The sequence below is a fragment of the Platalea leucorodia genome (genome assembly GCF_965183815.1).
Source record: "Platalea leucorodia genome assembly, chromosome: 1".
NCBI classification, from domain to species: domain Eukaryota; kingdom Metazoa; phylum Chordata; class Aves; order Pelecaniformes; family Threskiornithidae; genus Platalea; species Platalea leucorodia.
In genome coordinates, this window is record NC_138823.1 from 147,682,390 (window position 1) to 147,695,550 (window position 13,161).

Consider the following 13,161-nt stretch of genomic DNA (forward strand, 5'->3'; position numbering starts at 1 on the left):
GGAGGGGTGTCAGTATTCCCAGATGTTCTAGAGGCAGGACAAGAAACCTTATGTACAGCCTTGAGAGCATCACTACCATGTGCCAGCAGCACTGAGTGAGAACACATGAGGTCTTCCTTCATGTCCAGCTCCATCATTTAAAAATCAGAAACATCACCAGAACCACTAGCTTCTGTCTAAATCTGCAGGAGTTCTTATTTCACCTCATGGAGTGTTTATGTCACTCCTTAGGGAAAAAAAACTTGAACCACAGGCAGCATTTTGAGGTGGTACAGTGTGCCAGTAGTGCTTTAACAGAAGCCAAATATGACGAAGCAGGATGCAGCTTGCATAAAACTGAAAGGGCCAAATGAGAGATTAATTTTATCCAGAGCAGCCAATATCTTTATGAATGGAGCACCAATAAAATATTCAAGTCTGTGGGCGGATTCGACTTGATTTAGACAATATCATAAACCTAAAGCTGTCCTTTAACTATCAGTTTATTGTCAAATCTTAGGAGAGTTTCTTGACTTTTTAATTTTTTATGGAGATGAAAACAGTTGAGCATGCTCAGTGGACTAAGGTATCTTTCTGATAGGAAGAGAGTCTCATCTCCTGACACAGTTCTCTCCCGACTAGAGTAGGTGCTCCCCTGTGCACAGCTCATTGCAATAGGTCTTGTGCTGACTCCAGGGTCTTTCTCAGGACATTTCACGCTTTTCAATGTAATTTTCTGTCTCCTGCAAGATTTTTCAATACCTGTCTCCTGCCTCCCTTTTTTATTCTTGTCTTTGGTTCTTCTCCACCTCTGATCTAACCGTGCTTTCTCACTAATTTGCTTTCTTGTACCCCTCTAAGCCCTGAATTACATGCTGAAATGACCACTTTCAGTGCCACTCAAAATAAGCCTCAATCTGAAGACAGCTCCACTTGATTTTTCTTCTGTGTGTGAGTTCTGGTTAATACAACTATCTGAAGGCAGATTTTCCTGTTATTGACTGAATTCTGTCCATGGGAGTTAGCAAGCTAAATTCTGAACATCTTGGAAACATTTTGTTTAGACATTTTGGTCAAACAAGCTACTGGTCCCTTCAGTGGAAAACTTGTCCCAGATAGATATTTTTTTTGAAGCAGCAAAAGGACTTTAAAAGCAGGCATCAAGATACTACTTTTAATTACATCCATTTAACTAAGCAGATATTTTTGCCCAATTAATTAACATAGAAGCCTGGTTCTCTGTTGTCTCTCTGGGAAGATAGTGTTTAGGGATATTAATTAAACTCTTCCCATGCAGTTTGCATTCTTTTGTTTGGAGTAGCTTTTCTTCAAAAAACAAAAAGGCTGTTTTATTAGTTGCTAATGTTAGTTTGAAAGAGACTTAGTCTATTGACTGTTTGGTTGCACAATGTTTCCTCAGACACCTAGAAGCTGTTAGTAATAAATATCACTTGTGCCTATCTAGCTTTGTTTGCACTGCTGTTTTTATTACGAGGTCATTTTTTTTCAATTTCAATAAGAGTCATTAAATTTTGTTTTGGGAGATAGCAAATGATACTGTGATCTGATTGTCACGTTTGACTACACATCAGCAATGGTGTCCTTTTACCTAAGCTTTTCAGTTTAAAGTTTTTCAGCTTTGCCTTGCCTGTGAGGACATCAGGATCACACCACACACCACGCACCCTTGTTTTAGTGACAAAATGCAGCTTTCCAAAGGAAGGAAATGGTGTGCCTTTCATAGACATGTGGGTATTTTCACAACGGCCTGTTTCCAGAAGGAATCCTGTTCCTAGAGAGATGAGTCTGGCAGTCTAGGTTACAAACGGAGTGTGACTGAAAATAACTAACTCTGTAAAATATAAACCATGTGCAGCTGTAGTGTCAGTGGATGAAATTACCTCCAGTGCTCATCGGTCTGCGGGCTGAGGCCTCAGCCCAGCCACAGTCCCTCTCCAACTTGGGCTGTGGGCCAGGGAGAAGGCAAGGCAGGAGATTCTTGGAGGACTGCAGGTGCCATTCCTGCCCGGAGAGCAAAGAGACAGCAGGCACCTTCGCTAAGACTTCCACTCTCCAGAAAATGAGGGTGACCTCATGCCACCCCCTGCCTTGTCAGTGCTGAGCATGAGCAAAGGGTCTCCTCAGCAGCCCCGTGAGGAAACCGTGGCAGGGTGAGACGGGAAGCATGAGCACAGCCTTGCTTCTGTGCAGGACAGCACCCTACAGCCTTGCATATGCACGTTTGAACCCCCTCACACTTGCCCACTTCTTTCAGCTGCTGTCAACGATGCATTTTGGGTTTCAAGTGTTATCTCAGTGCAGGGCCTAGAGTAGTGAACAATGTGGATAATACAAAACAAGGGCACTCCTCTGTTACCATAAAAGGTGACACAAAGTCATTTCACTTAGTTTCAGTCTGTATCTCCTGCAGCACCAATGTGCATCCTGCTGTGAGGACCTGGCAGATCTCCTCCCAGTACTTTGTCCTCCTCACCTGAGGTGCAGATGAGCATGTCAGTGAAAGGTGGCAAGTGCTTGGATCTTGACTTGGGCTGCGGGCTGCTGCCTAGAGGGAACCAGGCATGAAAAGGAGCCTGGTGGGAACTGACAATCAATTTTTAGAAAAGACCTAACATCTAAAATTTTAGCTAAGGATGTAAATTTTCCTTAGTGAAGTGACTTCAGTAAGTAAAGTTAAGTTGTTTGACACGTATGACCAACATTGGCTGAGTTATTGTACACAGTAGTGACCTCACGGGCCAGAGCAATGAGGAGCACATGGCATATCTTTAATACTCACCAAGAGCAATGATCATAGCAGAGAGCTCAGCAACCATCTCCACCTATACTCGGAGCTAATGGTGATCTCTGATCCCTCTCAGAGACTAAGCCTAGCAATTAGATCATTTGACCATGAGGTGATAGATGCAGCTCTCAGCTGGGGAGGCATGTGATGTGTCCTCATCCAGGAGAGCACCCCAACTAATGTCATATACATTAAGCTTCCCCAATCCCTTTCTACAGAAGCTGCTCCCCACCACAGTATAGAAAAGATGCAAGATTCTTTGGCCCCAAAAGAGTGAGTGAGCGTGGGACGGGATTATTCAGTGCCCAACTGTAAAAGGTCTGTGCCGAGGGAGGAGGGGTGTGCTGGGTCCTGGATTCTGCTCTAGAGGTGGCATTTGAAATTGTAGAAATAGGAAGCAGTTGCAAGTTGTGGCTCTGACTCAAATATATGCTTAAATCAGGGATGCTGGACTCCCAAAATCAGTAAAATATGGATTTTCAGGCATATGCTGCTATTTTACTAGCAACAGCCTAGGCATAAAACACTCTTGCCTTGTATGTCATTTTTCATCAGCCTCATCCTCAGGAATCTAGTCCTCTAATATATAGATTTCGATGTACAACATTTGCTTGGGAATTTAATTCCTGGAGCTGATGTGGAAATGCTCTGCATCTCTGTGTGCTGTTCCTTGACTTGCTAGGTGCCTTAGGAGCGAGGACATGTAAAGCATTACTGCAGGATGCTGAGATACTAGTGATGAGCACCACTAGGAATAAAGAACACACAGATACACACAGACACAAAGAAAAGCCATACTCTTCTCTCTGTTGCACAACAGGAAATCCTGAGCAAGACACATGAAATCAGATGAACCCTTTACTGCAGAAGTGATGAAGTGCTGTGTGGAGGCTGGTCTAGCCACCATCTATTCTAATGGTTTAGCGCCGTCACCTTGTACTTTGGGAACTAAATGATGTATGGAGCTTTTAATTGTCTGGTCTGTGTCTTCTCTCCAGCCACTGCCTATTGGAAATTGGAATATGTCAGCTTTTCTACTTATAAGATAGTGTATACACAAAACTGAGATTTATCAACACAGTTGTTTTAACAAAAGTTCTATCATCAGCTGTTCCTATATTGAAGAAGCAACAATAGTTTGGCTTTGAGAGAAACTCTGAGCCCTGTGGTTTTGCTCCTTTCTGCAGTGGGTATTAATAGTTGTACAGCATGCAGAGAGCCCAGCTGAAGTACTACAAATGAATGTCAATTGCTACACATGGTAATGGGAAAAGAATGAGCAAAACCACACACAAACAAACAATACTCCTCACCATATCTACTAACACTCAGATATTTTCATGAAAATTGCCATAGAATGATTCTGAGTATGAAATAGGCAGCAGTACATTTCTTCTGATTAAAGGGGAAGATGTCTTTCATTTTCCACAAAGTTATAATCATAATCAGCAGCCCAAAATATAAATAAAAGGCAAGCCTTTTTCATTACGTTTAAAAATATGAATGTCTGCCTGGATTGACAGCATTAGTGATTTTTTCCTTGCTGATTACATGTAGGATGCCAGCCTGTTGTGCTGTGTATTATCAGTAAAAGCATTTCAGATGTTTTGAAATTAATTTTCTATATTTAATTAATTTAATCTTTGGCAATCTTAAACTACTGCAAATATTTCAAATATCGAAAGGAGTATAAGCAAACATTTAGCAGTGGCATGTAAATACTAATAAAAACTTACAGGTAAAGATCCAAAATATAGATATGTGTTTCCACATTTTACTCAAAAAAGCTCCAAAGTGTGGAGGGAAAAAAAAAAGGGAGTGATATTTAAATACACTGACAAGCATTTTTCTTCATTAACCATCCTACTGACCTCAGTGACTGAATGAAGAGCACACTGGAAAAGCTAGATCTGAAAATGGCTATTTCTGTGGCAAAGCTTTAGTTCCCTCCTACTGACATTAAATTGGAATATGGAAACCGTTAAGAATCATCGGTTATTGAAGTGCCCAAAAATAGGATGCTTCAGCTGACTTACAGCTCCTAGGAAGGCAAAGGGATGCACACCTGGAGAGAAAGAGGAGTGCTTAATGGTATGCCCAGCCACCATATTGAAACTTGTGAATACCCAGATCAGCTTGGACACTGTGTTATTTCCTGCTTTCTTCCTTTAGAGCAGATAGATACACTAGCTATTGTAATCTGCAGGATGGCTTCCCCTCTGCCTCTACACAGCAGCCAGTCCCTTTGTAGCCCACCACTTCCAAAAAAAAACCCCAACCAAAACCTAACAAAAAAAAAAGCTCAGCTAATTCATTACAGCACTTGAAAAGAAAGATTTATTATAAAGTCTCTAACACAGTGATTAGCCAGAGGGCTGGGGGAGAGTGTGCTGGTAGATTTGAAATGAGAATTATTGGATGACATTAGCATGGCATTCTTGAAAATAAAGAGTATATTAAGCATCTGTGTCAGAGAAACATTACAGCCTAAATGGAACTAATGCCATGAAATACTGCTCATAAATATAAGCACTGCTTTAGTTGTTGCTCTTGGTTTTTTTCTTTTAAGGGGTTATGTAACACAATACACAACTTTACTCAGGATGGTAATTTGTGTCATGCTCATATATGACTTTGGCAGAGATGCAGTCCCTTACAGGAAAACATTGCTGGCAACCAGTAAAAAACCTTGCTTCAAAACACATGTGATTGCATTGAAAGGGAAAACAGAAATCCAGCTCACACAGGGAATTTTCTGGTCTGATGCCTGCCCACACAGACAATGAGGGAGCAGGTTGCTGTGGAAATGAGCACATCCTCGCAATGACAGCCAGTTGGTGAAGTGGCTGCTGGGAGCCCAGCCGGGGAAGCAGCTGACAGCTGGTCACCGGCGTGGGCAAAGGCAAAAAGCCGGGCTTCAGGAGGAGGGGACGCATGCCACCAGCTCGCCTGCCTCAAGGGTACAGTACCCCTGAGGCCATCAGCCACCTCTGCTCTTGTTGTAACAGAGGCAGAAACCCAGAAGGCATAAAATATGCTCTTCCCACACACCATCATTTCTAGTGGTGGTAGTAGTGGTTTTACTGGCAGAAATGAAGCACTCCCCACTTCATCATTGGCTTCAAAAACCCAATGATAAACGGCCATGCAAACTCCAGTTCCTGTTGCTAACAGTCGGGATTGACCTTGGCGAGACTTAGATCCCTGAAGTGTGTTTCCAGTATCAACCTTATTAGCATAGCAGCGGAAAAAGAGAACAGCAGGAAACAGAGCAATGTGCAGAAAGAAAAAAAAAACAAAATGTGGCCTTTCCGGTAGAAAGAAGTGAAGGCAAATTTTCTACCTACTTACAGTTTCTTTTCTGTGACTCTTGTTTTCAGTGCTAACTAGCACAGAAACGTTCAGTTTAATCAAAATTCCTGAAGTGAAAGTGCACCTACCCTTAGCCTTCTTAGTAGGGCTGAGTGGACAATGGCACAAGCGAAGCCAAAATTACAAGTTGTTTCTATACCTGAAGTATTTCAAAACCTCCAGAAAACATTTTAAAATACACACATAAAAGAAACCACAGTTATTTATTTTAAAAATCCTTACTCTTAAACTGGAATTATAATGGGAGCTCTGTAACTCCTCTTAAGGAGAGGTCAAACTCTGTCGTTATACAGCTATTACACAAACGACCTCCTAAAATCGTTAGTACAGCCTCAGCCCGGTAATATCACAGATACCCTGCATCACGTACCGAGCTAGCTCACGTCTATCTGAACTGAAACATGGCCAAAGGAACATCCTGTCTGCTCACCTGTTACCACAGAGCAGCTGTAACTAAGAAGTCCTTTATAGGTGTAAGATTTCTACTGCAAAGCCTGAGCTTTCCAGTTCTCAAGTTGATCTTCTCTCCTCTGCTTTTATGGGGACAACACTACAAACTGCAAAGTGCAACCTTATTTCTGGAGCGCTAACAAGTGCTCCCAGGCTTTAGAAGTTTTATTTTCCTTGCAGGAGGTGAGCAAGTCAAAGTGGGAGTACAGGTAGGTAAATGGACACAAGAGAAATGTGAGTAGAAACACCAGGATAAAGCAGTGTCTGATTCAATATCAGACTCAAATATCCAAGTGTAATTTGAACAGCAACAGCAAATCCGACCATTCTCCATTTCCATCCTTGCAGATATGCCAGAAAGTAATGAGATCTCTGTACAGGACAACAACCCTGGGAGGAATCCTGAAGTACTGGCTGCAAGCAGAGCCAGGCTTTCAAGACCCATTGGCAATGCATTTTATTGTTAATAACTCAAGCAACTCTGTTTCCAAACATTGTAATCCAAGGGTTAGTCTTTTATCGCAACACAAAAAAAGAGAGCTAGTCTTTCCTTGTAAGATTTTCCTAGTATTGAGCAGCAAGTCACTTTATTTCCACTGTTTGCAAATGAAATTCAAAACTCAATGTGGCCAATTTAATTTTGTCCAAAACATTAATTGGGTCTGAGATAGGCTAGTTAATACTTGAACGGGAATCCATCTTGCAGCCCTGAGTATTGCAGAAGTTGTTTCCAAACAGTGGGCAATAATCAAAAAAACTAAATGGAGAGATAGGCTTGTAATGCTCCAGGACTGCTGCACTGATGGCAAATATGAATTAAAAAAAGTGATCCTCTTTCTCATTTCAATGGAACTGGAAGTGAGATAATGCATCTGGCATATAGACTAACAAACAAGAAACAGGGCAAAGAAAATGCTGGATTCATTTATTGACTTACAGATAACTAAGTAAATTTCTGAATTAGTTAGTTTACCATAAAATAGAATTTCTCACTTTAGTTAAATGGAACACAAGGGAAGAAATTTATCTGGGAAGAATTCAGTGTAAGCTCTTGAATTCTGTAAAAGCTTCTGTTTAAAAAAAAAGAGTAAAATGAACTTGTAAGTCTACTAACTTAAAATACATAAATAAAAATTATACATACTTTGTTATGTATTATAATCAAATCATTTCACGTTTCGACAGAGGGGCCAGCCATCACACCAAAAGTCTTTTTTTTTCTCTGCATATGAATGAAGCAGCTGCATTTATATTCTTCTGTCCATTTAATTTCTGACTTTTTTTCCCTTTTTATTTCTCTTTTTTTTTCCCCAAGGCTGCCAAAAGTGTTATGAATTAGTCTCTTTTTTTTCAATGCTATATTAAACAAATATATGATACATAAAACTCCATTTCTTTGTCGCTTACTAGTTGGTTTCTTGTTGAAGAAAGCACCAAAATACCCTCTAATAAGACTTTGTGTACCCCCAGTCTGGCATTATTTGGTTTTCCAATGGAAACCTTTGAGGTATGTCTTAAACTAGTTCCCAAAAAAAGGGCAGCAGTCTACCAGGTCAAATTCATATTCCTAACAGGCTCACACCATGGATGAATATGACCATCAGTTATGTTGCCAACTTCAAATGAGATGTGGTAATCCACACAGCTGAGGGTCTGAACCAGTAACCTGACAAGAAAAATGTCAATAAAATTCTCTTTAGAAATTATCATCCTGAACTAATGTAAAGTCATAATACAAAGTGTCTGGTAAAAGTGTCATTGTGAGTATCCATATCTTTCAGCCCTGGTAATGCCAAATAAAATTATTTTGGTTTATAGGATATGAACCTAATTGTATCTTTGAGTAAATATAGGCCTGGAAAAATCATTGCTGGGCCTTGAAGGTAGATATGTCTGTTTTCCTCTCTGTACATCAGCTTCAGTAATACAGGTTGCATAAAGCTAAACGCTGACATCAGAGGTCTGGGCAGGCAGATGGTTTTCCTTTTCTGCCTTGAGTAATACCTGTGCATTTTGATTGTCCTCAGTGGATTTGCTCACATCTAACACTTGTCCAGGAACTGGGCTGCAGAAAACAATCTGCTGATGAGGTGTGAGCAGGGGTACAATCCAGATCCCTCACTTTTACTGCCTTAGCAAATCGTGCTGCCCAGAGCAAACCGATTATTACAAATTCATCCTACTTAACCATATATATTAATACATAGATGAGCTAATCAGGGAACTAAATCTAGTGTATAAGAAGGGGTCATTTTTACACAAGACCTTATCATGATCCAGCCTTACTTAAAACAATAAAAGTGACCAGAAAAGCATTATACGCTGTTAATAAGGTTTTCAGACAAGTAGAAGTAACTGCAATGTCCTGATGATCTGATTCATAAAATTCACCACTTGCATCTATAAAGTCTAATAAATGTGTGGAACTATAACTTCTCCTTTTTTATCTATTCATGTTCATTATAAGCAGACATTTCAGGCTGAGCGTTTAATGGTGATGATATATTGCAATTCTCAGGTGGCGAAAGTCGTCGGGCTTTTAGTGTCATGTCTTTTAAAACTGCCAGGTTTGCTGTAACTAGCCTGTAATAAAAGGCCTATTAGTTGAAAAATATGAGGCCCAGACCCCAGGTTCCCACACACACTGCCCAATAGGTGCTAAGCCCTTTGCAGCATTGGGTTCACTGGTAGGTACCAAATAAAATACATATGTATCAATATAGAATTTGGTCTTGGTATAAAACAGAAGTTGTCATCTGTTCTTCTCCTTCTGATATGAAAGAGCATGAGAGGGATGCAAACACAATGTAAATATACTGCATGCCATTTGCCCCCGTGCACACCTTTCAGCTCTACTGCAATGCATTTTTCTAGCCACAGTCAGTGGACACAAACAAACTCAGTCCTTCTTGCTCTTACCAGTGCCTGTGATTAAGCTTGGGGTCTAGCAGGCCTTTTTGTGATTGCTATAGGTTGTCCATCTCAGAAAATTTGTTTTTTCTCTCAAGGTTATTTCATGGTTACTGTGATTGAGCTATAGCAGACATGCTGATGATTTTTAGTTATTCTTCCTACCATAGGCCTTCATTCATTGCATCTCCCCCAAACAAAAACAAAACATCAGCTTGTCCATAAAAGACAGAATTTGTAATTGCTATGATAGAAATGCCCCTCACTGCTATTGTTTTCTGGAACAATTTTCAAAAGCTCTTGCTAAATCTTGAGAGTGAAAAAAAAAAAAAAAAAAAAACAACAATCTCAGAGTTTTCAGCTTTGACTCAAGTTTACACCTAATGAAACCAAAGAATTAGTTCGCAAACATTTATGTCATTGATTTATGTTAACTCTGTGTGTTCTCACCATCTCATCAAACCTGAAACCACAAAGGACCAAAGGACCAAAGCTAGATGGTGTGCCGCCTATGTATTTGTGGCTAATGTACAATCAAGCATTTACCCCTCAAGTGAGCTCAGTCATGTTGTGCTGCACGAAATCTGTAATGGTTACCAATAAACCATATTTTCTCTTAGGTATTCCATCTTAACATGAAATTTTCTTTTTGGAAATTGAAGGATACGGTGCACTTTTTGAAGGCATTTCACACCTCAGGAGTATGGTGATAGAGACTGTCAGCACAAGTCCCTCTGAACTGGTATTTCCATCATGTGGAAAAGCATTGCATAGAGAAACTACACGCCCAATGCTATACAGCTCTGTCAACTCCTGTTGCTGGTGAGAAAGCTTCCCCACAGCAGAGCAACTGTGCCTCAGCAACCCCATGTACTGTCTCCAACCATAAATATACAGGCTTCCAACTGCAGTTGGAAAGCAGAGCTCTTGTATAAGGAACTCCAGGCAATGCTATGGCCTACACTGAATGTCAGAGGGACTGCCACAGCATGCATACTCACATTATATTCAGACCTGAGGGCAGATCAAGCTCAGGGCAGAAGCCAAACCACCACACCACTCTTCACCCCAAGCATGTGCAAGTTCTGTGATTCATGTGCAAAAAGCCCAGCAGGGAACTTCTTGCAAAAAGTGTCTTTTTGCTTTTGTGTTTATAGAAGAACTAATACAATGGAACAAAATTATTTCAGACAAAAAGTTCCATATAAACATTATAACAAAGTTACTACTTCGTTAATTTTCCTCTATCACTGGTTCATACTATAAGAAACCAAATTGGCATAAAAATTCCACGTCAGATGCAATATCTCAGCTAGCAAAAGGCAGTTTTACAGCGATCTTTGTCAACAGCATATCTTAACCATGCAAGTGTAATTAATTACAACTTACAGAAGTAATCTTGCCCCTTACATTTTGATTTTTAAGCTTTTTTATTCTTTCGTTTGAGCCTACTGTGTCTTTTCCAATTTTTTTAGTTGTAAGGGACAAGAACGTAAATAACACTGGGTATGATACAGGGAAGCAGTGGGAAGTGGGATGGAAGCAGTTTATTGATTTACTAATGACACATAATTACCCAGCAAATGTGTAGTTATCCTGAACTACACATTCAAGACACAATATCAGCAATGAAATAGATAAACAGAAACACCAGCCATACATACTCAAAATGCTAATGAACACCAAATTTCTAACACCGTTCTGCAGCTAATCCCCAAGGTGTGAGTCCCTCCCTTTTGTACTCAGTACTGTCCATGCTTCTTTTCAAGATGACGCCTTTTTTTCTGAAAAATCTCTCCATAATGCCCAGGTTACTGTTCAATCAGGGTAAGGGAGCCTTAAGCAAACTGTCATTTTTAGTTTCCTGTTTGTGTTATCAGTTTGGGGGCAAACATCCTCTCAGAACATACAGGTTTTGATATTCTATTCACATACAAGGTTTACATTCACATATGTACCAGGCCACCTGTTGTCACCTGGAATATGTTATGAAGAGGAGGCAGTGCAGATTTTCTGACACTGGGGGGAAGAGAGGGGGGACTGAGTGGGTTTTTGTTGTGGGTTTTTTTTCACTCTACCTGCTGTATGTACTTACATAGTTCTTGTTACCCTGAGCAACAAAATACCTTTAAAGTGTTAGAACTGAGCCCCTAAAAATATGAGTCAATTTTGCTTGATGACGAACGTCTTTGGGAGACAAGGATGCTAGGCACCGAGATTACAAGTTGTCCCAAGTGACACCGAGAGTCAGTGATAAAACCAGAAACTGGACCGTACTTCCTAAATCGCATTCTAAAAGGCCAGTAATGCAATAATCCTTTCTCCCTTCACTCTCCTGTGCTATGAATGTAATTATATCTTTCATAAATTTATTAAACTTTTTTTCTGGCAAAATAGGGTGGTGCAATTAACTTTTTATTTGGTTAGAAAAATAGGGAAAGTAACTTTCTAAATTAGGTCTATAATGCACATAACATGTCTCATACATTTCATGTAACTATTGTTATTTACAGTAGGATCAACATCCACTATTTTGTGAAGAGCTGGTTACCAGCCTCATGGGAGTATTATTAATTGCAATATGTATGACTGTTGACTTAGCACAGGAAAAATAGAAGTCAACTGGCATGTGAAACTTCCTGGCGTAAGAAAGTTTAGCACTGTTGCTAGATGACCAGTTATAAATCCAGCCAGAAGAAGTTAAAACTGATAGAGCCACAAGAGTCTTCATGATGGTTTTTTTGGAATACTGTTCCCTAGAACAGTGTTTAAAGTCTTGGTGCCATATTTTGAACCAATCAATTGCAGGATGAAATCAAAGCTTGAGCTAATCACTTAAAAAATTAAATCAACATTTCTTCTAGCTCTAAAAACATTGGATATGTTCTTTAGGTATGTTATGTATAAAGCTACAGCTGCCAAAGCAAGGCAGTTTTGATTGTTACACTAATGGAATGAAGGATAGTACTAATTCAAGGCATTTTTTTTTCCAGTTCACAATGTATGTATAACAGAACAATGGTTGCCCAGTTATCTTACATAGTATTTAGTATGTCGTCTTTACTTTTCTGCTTTCCTTTATGCTGTTTTCAGAATTTTATATAAACATCAGGGCAATGTAAAATAGTGTATCACTCTTAACCTTCAATTTCAGAGGATGATGGAGATTTCATGTCATGGCTACTATAAAATGATGATTCATTGAAATTCAATCATATGTATGTCGTAACACTGATATTTTTATAGCTTTCTGCAGGTTTCTGCTAGAAGATTTATAGCATGTGCTATACTACCTTCCAGTCCTTCAATGTTCTAATGTTAAAAAGTTTCTGACCTTTAAAGAGCCAAATTTGAGGGGTTTATTGACACTTTGTCATTCTAGCTCGTCATTGTTCCCATATTCATCACTATTCTTCTTCTGCAAATACCTACATGAGTGTGAAAATGGTAGCCAAGGTTATTTTATTTCCAAATGTCCTTCACACATATAACTCTTCCAGAACGTCAGGGGATTTTCTTTGCACTGTGGTGGTGTTTCTTTTTCTCCCTCAGGTAGTCCGCACATTCATACATCCTGATGTATGCTGAGTTTCCAGAGAAGTCCAGGAAGTGCAGTCAGTCACTTCTTGCACAGAAAGCAAAAC